Source organism: Mirounga angustirostris, unplaced genomic scaffold (genome assembly GCF_029215605.1).
Source record: "Mirounga angustirostris isolate CCGP_5_RB_7025 unplaced genomic scaffold, mMirAng1.0.hap1 SCAF_2, whole genome shotgun sequence".
NCBI classification, from domain to species: domain Eukaryota; kingdom Metazoa; phylum Chordata; class Mammalia; order Carnivora; family Phocidae; genus Mirounga; species Mirounga angustirostris.
Window position 1 is genome coordinate 97,801,705 of NW_026991710.1, and position 14,133 is coordinate 97,815,837.

Sequence of the window (14,133 nt, forward strand, 5' to 3'; positions counted from 1 at the left end):
ATAGATATAACTCTTACAAACAAAAACGCTTTGGAGTCCTCAATAATTTTTTAAAATGTAAAGGGATCCTCGCACCAAAAAGTGTGAGAGCTGCCGGCATAGGAGTTGGAAGTAATTTAAGTACCAAAAGCCAAGACTTATACCATAAACAACAGACTAGAAGGAAAACAGATGGGAAGTCAGACTACACCTCCTATCACCCTCCCATTCCATCCCAGACTGGAAGTTGCCTGGCTGGAAATTTAAAAATACTGGAAAGGGAAAAGAGAGAAGTACACCTGAGAATGAGATTCTTCTCCCCCCCTCCTTCCTCCTTGCCACCAAAGTGAGTTTTGGGAAAATGAAAGGATGAGCGATCTGAGGATCCAAGAGTAGAGAAAGCTGTGTCCTACTTTCAATCTAAAACTCTGAAAGCAGCAACCTCCTCTCTGTGCTCTGCTCACCAATGGTGTGGGAGCAAAATAGTTCAAATAGCACATGGTGTTCTAAGCATATAGGACCTAGGAAGGCACAGGTTCCACAGTGGCACAGGAACATAAAATTCCCGTTCTCTATGGAAACTGCAGAAATCCCTAACAGCCCTTTTAGACCCAAATAGACTGGGCAGCTAGAACCAGGAAAACACCTAATGATCTGCCCAGACTGATGACTGTAGGGCATAAGAGGAACCCAGACCACGGAAGCTAGATGCCACTTACCAAAGATGGAACTTGAGAAGGTTCACCCAAAGCCAGCATAGGACAAATGACAGCTGAGGCCCAGAGGTCACCCTCACTTCATGTCCATTGTCATGACCACCTTGGGAAGAAAGGGAAGAGAAGAATCCTGAATTTGACTGGGCTTTCCTAAAATAGACTTAAAAGTTCCCAGGAATGAAATATATCTTGAATGGGGACACTTATTGAAAACTATATTCTGGGGCGCCTGGGTGGCTCAGTCGTTAAGTGTTTGCCCTCGGCTCAGGTCATGATTCAGGTCCTGGGATCGAGCCCTGCATCGGGCTCCCTGCTCCACAGGAAGCCTACTTCTCCCTCTCCCACTCCCCCTGCTATGTTCCCTCTCTCGCTGTGTCTCTCTCTGTCAAATAAATAAATAAAATCTTAAAAAAAAAAAAAAAGAAAACTACATTCTGCACAGGTTGTGGATCATGGAATTCATTCCCACTATATAAGCATTACATCCCAGGTTCAATTAGCAACAATGGAGACTCATGGAAAAAAAGGCAACAGCTAGGGTTGACTATTGATAGATTGATAGACGCAGCCTCAGTTAAGAAGAGCTAGGGACGTGCATAGTGATGTAGTAGGCTTGAATCTACAGATGGAACACATCTGCAGATTTTGATCTTCCTCCAAAGTAATCTGTTCCATCCCGTGGTGGACACACCCTGAGAGTATAATATTGCCTGGAGAGTTGGTGGAATCTCTAAGGAGGATAGTCACTCTCTTGATTAGCACATCCCACATTCACTCTGGAATCCTATTGGCTCTATCTTCAGGTCTATGCAAAACCTACCACTTCTCAGCAACTCCACTGCTACCACCCTGTTTGGAAATAACATCATCTTTATCTTGGATATCTTCCCTGCTTCCATCCCTGTGCCCAATGATCTACTGTCACTCAACATCCAAAAGTAACCTTCTCACAAAGTAAGTCAGAGCAATCTTCTATTAAAAATCCTGCAGCAGGCTCCTTTCCAGTCATAGCACGACTTACATGATCTGACATCCATTGCCTTTATGACCTCAGTTCTTCTTCCCCCTCTCTCATTATGCAACAGTTGCACTGACTTCTTTGCTGACTATTTTAAAGCCTTTGTACTGACATTTCCTCAAATGTCCACATGGCTTAACTCCTGCAGTTTATTTGGGTCTTTGTTCAAATGTCATCTTTTTGAAAAGGCCAACACCGACAACCTTACATGTAAAATTTTCGTCCTTTTTCCTCCTTCCCTGCACTCCTGATTCCCATTACCCTAATTTTATTTTTTTTACCATTATATTTATGATCTCATAACTATATAATTTACCAACTTTATTATATCTGTTGTCTTCTACTCAAGTAAGTTTCTCAAAGGCAGATGTATTTGTTTTCTTACATCAGTGTACCCCCACATTTATGTATCTAGTCTCTGACAATAGGTGTTCAATAAATACTTGGTTGAATGAATTCATTTGGCAATAAAAACTGGGAAAGGCAAAGGATGATAATTTAAACAATTGCATATTTTCTTACATTTAAGTGTTAGAAAAAATATACAAACCAATAAGTTTGATTAAGAAAGATATATATTTCTCCAATCATGCAAAAATTTACAATTCTAGGGCGCCTGGGTGGCTCAGTTGGTTAAGCGACTGCCTTCGGCTCAGGTCATGATCCTGGAGTCCCGGGATCGAGTCCCATATCGGGCTCCCTGCTCAGCGGGGGGTCTGCTTCTCCCTCTGACTCTCTTCCCTCTCGTGCTCTCTGTCTCTCATTCTCTCTCAAATAAATAAGTAAAATCTTAAAAAAAAAAATTACAATTCTAGGGCTTTCTTCAAAATGACATTTCTTCAAATGAGCCTGGGTGGCTCAGTCTGTTAAGTGTCTGCCTTTGGCTCAGATCATGATGCCAGGGTCCTGGGATTGAGTCCCGCATGCGGGGGGGTGAGGGGGATGTCCCTGCTCAGCGGGGAGTCTGCTTCTCCCTCTCCTCTATCTCTACCCCCTGCTCTTGTGTGCTGTCTCTCAAATAAATAAAATCTTAAAAAAAAAAATTTTTAACGACAATAAACTAATTCAGACTTTAAATAGTAATGCATTCCTAAGAATTAAAATTAGCGAAACAATGTTTAAATGTAAAACAAAACAAAACTAATTTTTAAATAGTACTATTTGCCACATTATTCTAGTAAATTATTCTAATAACAATACTAAAAAGGGAAATACAGCTAGCTCCCTTTTACAAATGAATAAACAGGTTTCAAAAAGGTAGATAGCTTTCACAAGGTCACATAAGAAGCAAAGTCAAAGATTTGAGTCCAGATTTATATTTATCTTATACCTAATATCATTTTTCCTCCTTTATAACACACCAGTTAAGAATGTGAACTCTAAAAAAAAAAAAAAAAAGAATGTGAACTCTGAGCCAGTGACACAACACTCAAATCCCAGATCTAACCTTATATTACTTATTTCTCTGTACCTCAATTTACTCATCTGTTAAAAGGAAATAACAATAGTATATCCTCATACAATTGCTGTGAAGATGAAATGAGTTAATAAGTATGTAAGTACTCAGTAAACATTAGCTATTATCATTATCATTGATTATTACCTACTGAGGCAATAATAACAACTAACTTCTTTTCAGAACCCCTTTTGTCTACTCATTTCCTTAGACCTTCTCAATCATTACTGTCCAGTGCCCTAAAGAATGATAAGTGTTCAAAAATTCTTACTGCTTTTAGCAAATTTACTGAATTCCAAGGATTTCTTTTAGAATTCTTCTGATTTCTAAGACATACTATCCATTTCCATTTACATAAATTATTATACAAATAAAAGGGTTTTAAATTAGAGAAATATAAAAGTCATTTCTCTGGTTGTAATTCTACTTAGTTTTCTATAAATTTATTCAGAATTTGAAAACTACTAAAATATCTAATATATTACTTTGAGTATTCTCATATATCATCTTAAGTCTTTTATTTCACCCATTGAAATAAAAGAATTCTCCCAACAACCTCCCCTCTGGCAACCATCAATTTGTTCTCTATAGTTAACAGTCTGGATTATTGTCTCTTTTTTCTTTCACTTGTTTTATTTCTTAAATTCCACATATGAGTGAAATCATACAGTTTTTGTCTTGCTCTGTCTGACCCATTGCACTTAGTATCATACCCTCTAGATCCACCCATGGTGTTGATAATGGAAAATTTCATTCTTTTATGGCTGAATAACACTCCCTTATATGTATATATGTATATACATATATATACACACACACATATATATATACATACCACGTCTTATCTATTCATTCATATTTTAGCTATTGTAAATAATGCTGCAGTAAACATAGGGGTGCACACATCTTTTTGAATTAGTGTTTTTATTTCCGATGGGTTAATGCCCAGTAATGGAATTACTAGATCATATGGTAATTCCATTTTTAATTTTTTGAGGAACTTCCATACTGTTTTCCACAATGGCTGCACCAATTTGCCTTCCCAATAGTGCACAAGCGTTCTTTTTTTCTCCACATCCTCACCAACACTTGCTATTTCTTGCGTTTTTTATTTTAGCCTTTCTGACAGGTGTGAGGTGATATATCATTGTGACTTTAATTTGCATTTCTCTGATGATTAGTGATGTTGGGCATCTTTTCATGTGTCTGTTGGCCATCTGTATGTCTTCTTTGGACAAATGTCTATTCAGGTCCTCTGCCCATTTTTTATGAGATTATTTTTTGGTGTTGAGTTGTGTGAGTTCCTCATATATTTTGGATATTTACCCCTATTCAGATAGATCATTTGCAAATATCTTTTCCTATTCAGTAGGTTGCCTTTTTGCTTTATTGATGGTTTCCTTCACTGTGCAAAAGCATTTTATTTTGGTATAGTCCCAATACTTTAATTTTGCTTTTGTTGCCCTTGTCTGAAGAGACATATCTAGAAAAGTGTTTCTATGGCCAATGTCAAAGAAATTACTGTGTTCTTCAAGTTTTATGGCTTCAGGTCTCACATTTAGGTCTTTAATCCATTTTGAGTTTATCTCTGTGCATGGTGTAAGAAAGTGGTCTAGTTTTATTCTTTTGCATGTAGCTGTCCAGCTTTCCTAATATGATTTATTGAAAAGACTGTCTTTTTCCTATTGCATATTCATGCCTCCTTTGTCACAGATAACTTGACCATAAAAGCCTGGGTTTATTCCTGGACTTTCTATTCTATTCCATTGACCTATATATCTGTTTTCTGGCCAGCACCATACTGCTTTGATTACTACAGCTTTGCACTGTATCTTGAAATCTGGGATTGTGATACCTCCAGTTTTGTTCATCTTCTTCAAGATTGCTTTGGCTATTTGAAGTCTTTTGGGATTCCATACAAATTTTAGGATTATTTGTTCTAGTTCTGTGAAAAATGCTGTTGGTATTTTGATAGGGATGGTATTAAATCTGTAGATTGCTTTAGGTAGAATGGATATTTTAATAATATTGGTTCTCCCAATCCACAAGCATGGAATATCTTCCATTTGTTTGTGTCATCTTCAATGTTTTATAGTTTTAGGATTTTATTTTACTTTTTAAAAAAGGAATGTTAAAATTTTTCTAGATTCAGCCCAAGTTAAAATTTTTCAGAGAGAATTATACAAGTCTTGCCATTTGAGAATCAAATAGAAATTCATTAATATAGTCCTCACTACCTAATGAGGAATATAAATTTCTTTTTTTATTAGTATTTATATTATGTTTTTTTTATTCTTATGTTAATCCCCATACATTACATCATTAGTTTTAGATGAAGTGTTCCATGATTCATTGTTTGTGCATAACACCCAGTGCTCCATGCAGAACGTGCCCTCCTCAATACCCACCACCAGGCTAACCCATCCTCCCACCCCCCTCCCCTCTAGAACCCTGTTTGTTTTTCAGAGTCCATCGTCTCTCATGGTTCGTCTACACCTCCGATTTCCCCCGCTTCATTCTTCCCCTCCCGCTACCTTCTTCTTCTTCTTTTTTTTTCTTAACATATATTGCATTATTTGTTTCAGAGGTACAGATCTGAGATTCAACAGTCTTGCACAATTCACAGCGCTTACCAGAGCACATACCCTCCCCAGTGTCTATCACCCAGTCACCCCATCCCTCCCACCCCACCCCCCACTCCAACAACACTCAGTTTGTTTCCTGCGATTAAGAAGAGGAATATAAACTTCTAATACCAAGATTGTGAAGACAGTGAAGACCTATTACAATTATTGACCTATAAGGATCAGTTTCAAAGTTTGTCATAAAATTTTCTCTGTGATATGATTTCCATTATAAGATTTAAAATATATCCCCATATGCGGGGGGAACCTCAATTTAAAATTTTTGGTAAAGACAGAGGTAAGATGTGCCCAGGACCAAAAAAAAAAACACTTGTCATTTTTGCTTTAAAATACTAACTTATGGGTGCCTGGGTGGCTCAGTTGGTTAAGCGACTGCCTTCGGCTCAGGTCATGATCCTGGAGTCCTGGGATCGAGTCCCGCATCAGGCTCCCTGCTCAGCAGGGAGTCTGCTTCTCCCTCTGACCCTCCCCCCTCTCATGCTCTATCTCATTCTCTAATAAAAAAAAAAAAATCTTTAAAAAAAAAAACTAACTTATAATTCATTTTTCCTTTTGAAAATTGTGTATAATTTCCCAGAAAATTTTTTTCACCTTTATCATGCCAGCTTCCTCATTCAACAAACATTTATCGAGCATGTACCATGAACCAAGTCCTGCTATAGCTAAGATGAATATGATTATATCCTTGTTCTCTGGTAGATTGGGCGGAAATATTTTATTCCTCCTACAAAATCATTGTCTACTTTGATACACTCCACATTAAAATACATATCAACTTAAATACTTTAGACAACAGGAAATGAATTAAATCTTTACCTGATTAATTCAATATTTTTAAAAACTTATACATCAAATTCAGATATAAAAAAAGTCTGTGGTTTTAATCATATTCTTAGAATCTACATCTAGGGGAAAATTGTTCCTTTCTAGTAGAACCTCAGTTTTCAATATTACTATGAATATTATACAAAGCGGGAGTTAAGAGGGTAGCTTGGTAGACCATTATATATGATGACATTTTCATGCTATTATCTACACATTCACTTATACATTCATGCACAATAATAAATGGATATGTTTTAAGTTAAAACCTTCTAGGGTTTTAAACAGACCTAAATAATAGGGTAACAGAGCCACCTAGTGGCACCTTATAAAAATTGGTTGCTTCTTAAAATTTTCATTCCATTAAATTTATATAAACATAAGCTCATCTTTTCACTAACACAGATATTTAAAATTCTTATGGATGATGGATGCCTGGGTGGCTCAGTCGGTTAGGGCTTTGACTCTTGATTTCAGCTCAGGTCATGATCTCAGGGTTGTGAGATCAAGTCCTGTATCAGGCTCTGTGCTCAGCTAGGAGTCTGCTTGAGATTCTTTCTCTCTCTCTCCCTCTGCCCCTTCCCCTGCTTGTGTGCACTCACTCACTCTCTCTCTCTGTCTCTCTCTCTCCCTCTCTAATAAACACATAAAATCTTTGAAAAAAATGGGGGTCTAAGTACTAAAGTAACTGACATCATGAAACATCTATGAAGTGTATTATAGGAGAAAATAAAAACAGAATTTTAGCAAGTGATTATTAAATTTTCAAATTGCTTTAATATGTGTAGTATAGCTTGCATTAGCTATTTTACAAATATAGTTTATACTCTAAAACAGTAATAAGACCTTCCATTTTAATGTACTATATTGCTATATTATTACATAAATCATCTTCTTTTGCATAAATGCATGCAAGCCCCCCAAAAAAAGGCCTCATTAGTAAATAGATTAAACCAAAGATCAAGGATCACAAGCCACCTGTGAAGGGAAGAAAGAAAAAGTTGGGCTTTTGAGATTTTAAATATTTAATGAAATATGTGTACAACTTCTCACTGACATGTGCATTTCTACAATCAAGCTAAGCAATCACTCTTGAGGTGATGAAGGCCAATTTAAGATCAGAGAACAACTGGGCAATTCCACAACTGGTCATGTTAAACAATAAAGGGCTCAGTATGTTGCTTGCTAAACTTCCCAATAAATATATACATTATAGATGTTTCATGGAGTCATTTACTCTAGTACCCAAAGCTCCAAAATCCCTTTGACCCACCATTACCTCAAAATTCATTAATCCGACTCACATTTTCAGTGTCCCCACTATTCTAATGTGTTATCATGGCTCCTTATCTAGTTTAAATTCCATGGCAAATCAATATGACCCCTCCCTACATACATTCCCCTTCCCACCACTCACCTTGTTTACTTTCTTGGCAAACCTCAATCTTAGTTAGTTCCAACTCATCAGCTTAACAACTATACCTATGCAGCCAAGCTTGGTGTGGAGAAAATCTACAATCACGCTAATATTTTAATTTAAACGAACTTAAATTCATTATGAGAACTCAAGTGGCTCCTGAATGTGGCCCAGGAATCCTACATTTCCTAGTCTACTCACACTATCTCCTACCTATACATACCTTCTCCACTTTCCTCAAATATCCAACACTCCCTCCCCGCAACTTCTCAGTTGATGACCTTAACTTTCTATTACTGTGGGGATATTAATAAAAGAGAATATTCAAAAGTTCACACCACCACATCACTCACCTACCAGCATCTATGCCCATATACTCCTGTTTCTGTAGATGAACTGCTTGAACCACCATCATAGGCCAAATCCTACTTTGTGTGTAAGATCCCACAAGCAATTGCATAAGAAATTCACCAAAACTCTCCTACACCACCAGTTGTCCATTTCCACTGGATCTTTCCCATCAGAATACAAACATGCTTTACGTTTTCCCATGCTTAAGAAATAATCCACTCGTCTCTTTGTTTAAAATTCAAGTATAATTAACATATGTTATATTAGTTTCAGGTATACAATATAATGATATACAATTCTATACATTTCTCAGTACTCATCAAGATAAATGTACTCAAAATCCCCTTTATTTATTTCACCCATCCCCCACCAACATCCCTTCTGGCAACCACCAGTTTGTCTTCCCTATTTAAGAGTCTGTTTTTTGGCTTGTCTTTTTTCTTTGTTTACTTGTTTTGTTTCTTAAACTCCACATATCATTGAAATCAAATGGTTTTTGTCTTGCTCTGTCTGACTCATTGCACTTAGTATTATACCCTGTAGACCCACCCATGTTGTTGATAATGGCAAGATTTCGTTCTTTTATGGCTGAGTAACACTCCATTGTATATTTATACCACCTCTTCTTTAACCATTCATCTATTGATGAACACGGGTTGCTTTTCATATTTTAGCTATTGTAAATAATGCTGCAGTAAACAGGGGTGCATATTATCTTTTTGAATTAGTGTTTTTATTTCTTATGGGTTAATGCCCAGTAGTGGAATTACTAGATCATATGGTAATTCCATTTTTAATTTTTTGAGGAACTTCCATACTGCTTTTCACAATGGCTGCACCAATTTGCCTTCCCACCAACAGAGCACAAGGGTTCCTTTTTCTTCACATCTTCACCAACACTTGTTATTTCTTGCATTTTTTATTTTAGCCATTCTGACAGGTGTGAGGTAATGTATCATTGTGACTTTAATTTGCATTTCTCTGATGATTAGTGATGTTGAGTATCTCTTCGTGTGTCTGTTGGCCATCTGCATGTCTTCTTTGGACAAATGTCTATTCAGGTCCTCTGCCCATTTTTTATGGGATTACCTGGGGGTTTTTTTGGCATTGAATTGTATAAATTCTTTACATATTTTGGATATTTACCCCTATTCAGATAGATCATTTGCAAATATCTTTTCCTATTCAGTAGGTTGCCTTTTTGTTTTGTCGGTGGTTTCCTTCACTATGCAAAAGCTTCTTATTTTGGTATGGTCCCAATACTTTAATCTTACTTTTGTTGCCCTTGCCTGAGGAGACATATTTAGAAAAGTGTTTCTATGGTCAAAAGAATTACTGTCTATGTTTTCTTCTAGGAGTTTTATGGTTTCAGCTCTCACATTTAGGTCTTCAATCGATTTTGAATTTATTTTTGTGTATGGTGTAAGAAAGTAGTCCAGTATTCTCAGCACCATTTACTGAAAAGACTGTCTTTTTCCCATTGTACATCTTGCCTCCTTTGTCTAAGATTAATTGACCATAAAAGTGTGAGTTTATTTCTGAACTCTGTTCTGTCCTATTAATCTATGTGTCTCTTTTTGTGCCAGTACCATACTGTTTTAATTACTATAGCTTTGTAGTATATCTTGAAATCTGGGATTGTGACAACTCCAGAAAAAAAAAATAATCCACTCTTGATCCCACATCCCTCTCCAGATACTGTCCTGTTTCTTTTCCCTTTTCTAGCATAACTCTGCAAATGGGTTACCCAAATCCATGGTCTCCAATTCTCTTCCCATTCTCTATGGAGTTGTTCTCAACAAGGTCCCAAATGACCTCCATATTGCCAAATCCAATGGTGATTTCTCAACTTCCATCTTACTTATACGATGAACAGTTGATCACTCTATCTTATTTGAAAAACTTTCTTCTTGACTTTCAGGATACCACACTCCAATGGCTCTCCTCCCTACCTCACTTCTCAATATCCTTTGCTGGTTCCTGCTACTTTTCCCAGTAGATAAATGTTTAGAATACACAAGGGCTCAGTCTTTGATCCTATTTTCTATCTACCCTTTAATCCTGTGTTATTAGCATCCAATCTCATGGCTTTAAGTGCCTTTTACACTTTGACAGCTCCCAGCCCAGACCTCTCACCAGATCTCCACACTCATACATTAAATTCCCTACTCCAAAATTCTATTCAGATGTCTAAAAGGTATCTCAAACTTAACATGTACAAAACTGTGCTCCTGAGTATTACTTCCCCAAAACCCATTCCTGAAGTCATCCCCATCTTAGCAAATATTCAAAAAAACCTTTGAGCTATTTTTCTCATATTCTATATCCATTTCTCTTACAATCTATACCAATCATCAAATTCTGTCAACTCTATTATAAAATATATCCAGAACTGAATTTCCTCTACTGGGATCACTCCCTCTCATCACCATTCTCTCATCTGTATCATTGCACTAGCCTAACTGGTTTCCCTGCTCAAACCCTATCCCACTGTGTCTTCTTAATAGAGCTTTGAGAAAAAAATATGTAAATCCTAACATGTAAATGTCCCTCCTTTATTCAAAACTCTCCAAAAGCTACCAAGTTTACTCCAAAAAAACAAACAAAAACTAAAAATCATTTAATGCCTCGTAAGGCCCTAGGAAACCTATAACCTTTCTAACTTCACTTGCTAGTTGGTTACCCCACTCCAGTCAGTCTCATTTTTGTTCCTTGAACATGCCATGTAAATGAGTTGTTAATTGCTGAATAACAAACTACGCCTAAATGTACTCACTTAAAACATTATCTGGTTTAGCTGGATTCTCTGCTTCAGTGTCTCACAGAACTGCACTGCAATCAACATCTGGGGCTGTAGTTATCTCAAAGCTCAAATGGTTAAAGATCCACTTCCAATCTCACTTACATGGTTGTTGACAACATTCAGTTCCTCAGGGGCTATTGGTCTGACAGCCTAGGTTCCTTACTGGATGTTGGCCATCTGTTCCTTGCCACATAGGCCTCTCCAATATAGCAGCTTGCTTCATCAGAGCAAGCAATCCAAATTCAAAAAGACAAGGGAAGGAATGGTAGCAAGAAACAAGTCAGTCTTTTATAACATAATCTCAGAAGTGACATCTCATCACTTTGCCACTCAAGGGAAGGGAATTACATAAAAGAGGGAGTAACACAATGTGGCGATCATTGGGAGTCTTATAAAAGGCTGTCTACCACAGCAGGTATGGTGCCACTCAGAAGCACTGGATACTTAGAATATTCTTCTTCCAGGGAACCTGTGGCTCAGTTGGTTGAGTGTCCGAATCCTGGTTTTGGCTCAAGTGGTGATCTTAGGGTGGGTGAGGTTGAGCTCCACATCAGGCTCCATGCTCAGCTCGGAGTCTGCTTGAGATTCTCTCTCTCCCTCTGCCCCTTCCCCCACTCATGCTCTCTCTAAAATAAATAAATCCTCAAATATATATATATATTCTTCTCCCAGGTATCAGCATGTTTTATCCTTCACCTTCTTCAAGTCTTTTTGACCTAATGGCACCTTCTCAAGGAGATCTGTCCTGAATGCTTTTTTAAAAAAATTGTAATTCCTATCCTCACTGAAAACATTTCTCATCCCTTTCTTTGTCTCCATAGCACTTACTGACTCTAAATTTTCATAGAATTTACTTATTGTGGTTGATTTCTATTTTGTTAACTTAGCTAAGCTAGTACTATAGTTCCATTTCCTTGCCTGAATAGTTCCAGGTTAGCATGGGCCACAGGAGACATTTTGCCTAGTAGCTGGAAATGAAACAGCAGGCATATACTTTCATACTTGGAAGGTGAGTTCAGGGCATGAGGCAATGTTACGGATTATGCAAGTTGTCACATAATCTGCTAGCTCATTTTGTCTGTGTGGGGCTGCAGCCAGGTCTGTACCTTCTTCAACTCCTGACAGATCCCGTTTCAACTTCTGTAACTCATGGGTCTGTGACGAAGGACCAGCTCCTCCTGCAGATCACCTCTCTCATCAAAGTTGAACCCTTGGAACCAGGGAGAAATCAATGCAGATTCCACTCCATTCTCATGGATTCCAGTTCATCCTTGCAGTTGCCAGGTTTCCTTGCTTCCTCCACATGACAGCTGTGATTGACCTTACACGAGATATATCAATATTGCTATCAATATCCTAGCAGTTCTGCTCCTCTAACTCTAATATTCTTATTTATGTCTGTTTTGTACCACTAAAATATAAACTCCATGAGTGAGAAACTTTGTCTGTTTTGTTTACTGCTTCCACCCCAACACTAAGATCAGGGCCCAGCATATAGCAGAAAATCATATGGTAGGAACATTAAATATTTACTGATGAACAATTTTCAAAAACAAAGGCACAAAGAATAAATATTAAGGATGGCAAGAAAGGGAAGAAACCAATATTCACTGATATTTTGGAAGAAAGATTCCTGTAAAAAATAATTAAGAACTGAGATGTGGGGATATATAGGTGGCTCAGTCGGTTAAGTGTCTGCCTTAGGCTCAGGGCATGATCCCAGGGTCCTGGGATCGAGTCCTGCATCGGGCTCCTTGCTCAACAAGGAGCCTGCTTCTCCCTCTGCCTGCCGCTCCCCCTGCTTGTGCTCTCTCTCTGACAAACAAAATCTTAAAAAAAAAAAAAAAAAAAAAAAATTTTTTTTTAAATGTGTCCTAATGGATGGGTAGGAAAAATGGGAAATATAGGTATAAAGTAGCCTGAACAAAACTAGGAATGAGCATGCTAAGTGTAACATACATTGCAATACGTCCAGAGATTAGAAATTTGACCTGATAATCAGTAGGAAGCTATTACAATTTCTGTAGCAAGTGACTAACCTGAAGAAATGGTATTTCAGGAAATTTAATCTTTCAAAAATATACTCAGTTGATTGGAAAGGAGGAATTAGAAAAGTAGGAAGATAATTCAGACATATTGTCTTAGGTTAGTCCTAGATTATGACAATAGAGAATAGGAAAGGAAAAGGTAAATCTAAAAACAATTGTCAGAAAGTAATAAAATGGCAACTGCATTAATCACTAGTGCTGTTCACAGATATTTCTGATTCTTATCCTTCTAAGCACATAGGATTCCATTTCCCTATCCTTTTGAAGTTAGGTGTAGCCATGCAACTTGCTTTTGTCCATGTATTATGAGGCAATGTGAAGACTCTCATTTCGGAATGTAAGCCTATAAAAACATGTATGTGATTCTATCTTCCCATCTCCCTTCCTGTTGCCTAGAAACATTACAAATGGCGAAGGCCTCATTAGCCTGAGTCTCTAAAATGGACAAGAACATGACAAGAAACACCTGTTGTTTTAAGCAACAAAGATTTTAGATTGTTTGTAACTGCAACACAACCTCACCCATTCTTACTGTGGCAGTTTTAACTTGTGTCAACCAATTTTTATATTCCACCCTTTAAGGGAGTTTAATTTCTCTCCTTTTTGTGTGAGCTGGAATTAATAACTTACTTCTAACAAGTGATACCATGTTAACTTCTCAGACTAGGTCATAAAATCATTGGTACTTCATCTCTTGGATCACTCACTTTGGGAGAAGCCAGCTGCCATATCATGAGGACACTCCAGCAGCCTAATGGAAATCCACAAGCTGAGGATGAGACCTCCTGCCAACAACTAGTATTAACTTGCCAAGCTTGTAAGCGAGCCACCTTGGACGAGGATCCTGCAGCCTCAGTCAATATCCTGACTGCAACCTC

At 37.5% G+C, this 14,133-nt stretch overlaps 1 long non-coding RNA gene across 3 annotated transcripts in view; it reads right to left on the reverse strand.

Moving 5' to 3' along the window:
• LOC123848297 (uncharacterized) overlaps positions 1–14,133 on the reverse strand; it is an 844,895-nt gene that overhangs the window by 825,031 nt on the left and 5,731 nt on the right. For all 3 annotated transcript variants that reach the window (XR_010409502.1, XR_008506546.2, XR_010409501.1), the window contains exons 2-3: positions 12,314–12,528; positions 699–798 (exon numbers count right to left, since the gene is read on the reverse strand). This is a non-coding gene — a long non-coding RNA (uncharacterized LOC123848297). The remainder of the gene's footprint in view (positions 1–698; positions 799–12,313; positions 12,529–14,133) is intronic.